Raw genomic sequence first — 1,854 nt, forward strand, 5'->3', positions numbered from 1 at the left:
CGGTCAGGGTATGGGAAGATCCGGAAGCGGTGCACAGGCCTCCGAGATCTCCAAGTCGTCGGACAAGGTCAACCTCAATCCGTACTCGGAGAGCAAGCAGCTCGCGATAAAGCTGAGCAACCTCCACCGGCTCGCGAACTGGATCATCGGCATGCACGGCTTGCGTCTCCTCCACCGGGTGCTGTCTTTGCCCATCACGATCATGCTCGCCATGCAGACGGGAAAGTACCGACTCGACGAGTCCATCCTCACCGGCAGCAAATGGAACGACGTCTCGGGCATCTGCGCTCACCGATCTGAGGCCATGTTTCACCTCAACCTCATCGACGTCACCGACCCGGCGAACCAGGCCGAGACGCTGCGCTTGATCGAGATCATCCTGTACGGCACGCCACAGAACCATTCAACGGTGCAGCCCGAGCCTGGCATGCCGACGCAGCGTGAGCTCGCGACCTCCTTCAGCCTGGACGAGTGCAAGGCCTGGTGCGAGGCGAAAAAAGCGGAGTGCTGCACCAGGGCCCTCGCGTCTCTCTCTCTCGATTCGTTACACCGATTCGACCATCAATGCGGCGGGCCGATTTCGACCCATCACAAATGTGGGAAGCCATTAACCTCCCTTGGCTTCCCACACAAACCCCCCTTCATGGGGGGAGCAGCAAATGAGGTAGTCTCTGCGAAATCACTGTCCCAGTGAATTCGCCCTAGAGGCTTCCGTGTGGACTCGCAGCTCCGGCTGGATGTCGGCGACCTAAAGCTCGGCGGTCGTCGCTTCGCGCCGGCCGACTCCCTGTAGGACGGCGACCGCCTCCACTGTGAACCACTTTTGATGCCTAATCTCAAAGTATAGCCAGGGGGGATACCCGTAGCCCCAAAGGTGAACTGCCTGATCGACTCCCCGGCACACGGCGGAGGAGGAGGAAGACAGCACAACCCCATCGCCAATCCTGTCGAGGTCGATCCACCGTCTCGCGCGTGAATCGGCCGCGACCTCCACCTCGAGGCGAGGGCCCACCCTTGTGTCGAGTGCCCCTCCAATAGCTCAGTAGAAGCGCGACGTGTTCTACGGCCGCGACCATCACCATCGTAGGTCCTTGCACTGCGACTGCGCCACCGGCCAAGCTCCAGTGCGGTTGACCCCCATCCAGGAACTGCCCGTCGACGATAGGGCTGTCGCCTCATCCATGCCGCTGACCGCGCCCAGCAGCGGGTGCTCGCCGCTGTCCACGGACGCGGCTCGTCAGGCGGCGCGGTGCCGCCGGCTGCAGCGACGGCTGTCCCGGCCGTCGCGTCCTCGAGAGAGGCGAGCGAGCCGGCAGCAGAGCCCGCATGGCCCTCACCGCCACAGCCGCTCTGCCTGCTGACCTCGCTCTCGCCGCCGCCGCCTGCAGCGGCGCCTCCGCGGCTCCGAGAGGACCCGGCCCGCGGCCGCGTCTCGTCGAGCGCCTCGTCGACGCCCTCGGCGACGCCTCCTCGCGTCGCGTGCCCATGCGTGGCGGCCGCACCGCCGGCAGAGCTCGAGTGGCCCTCCACGCCACCCCGAGACTGCCCGGCGATGGTGCCTCCGCCGCCGCGCGTTGCCGCCGCTGCCTCGCAGCGGCTCTGTGCCTCGGCGCCGCGCCGAGACATGCTCGGCGGCCCGCCGCCGTCCACCGAGACGAGGCCCGCCTCCTCGTCGTGCACCGCGTCGCTCGCGCCTCCGCCAAAGCGATCTCGATCACGCCTTGCGGCGACGGCGCCATCGACGCCGACTTGAGCCGCTGCTCTCGCCCAGCAGCGGGTGCTCGCCGCTGTCCACGGACGCGGCTTGTCAGGCGGCGCGGTGCCGCCGGCTGCAGCGACGGCTGTCCCGGCCGT

Source organism: Emiliania huxleyi (genome assembly GCF_000372725.1).
Source record: "Emiliania huxleyi CCMP1516 chromosome Unknown EMIHUscaffold_124, whole genome shotgun sequence".
In the NCBI taxonomy this organism is placed as follows: domain Eukaryota; phylum Haptophyta; order Isochrysidales; family Noelaerhabdaceae; genus Emiliania; species Emiliania huxleyi.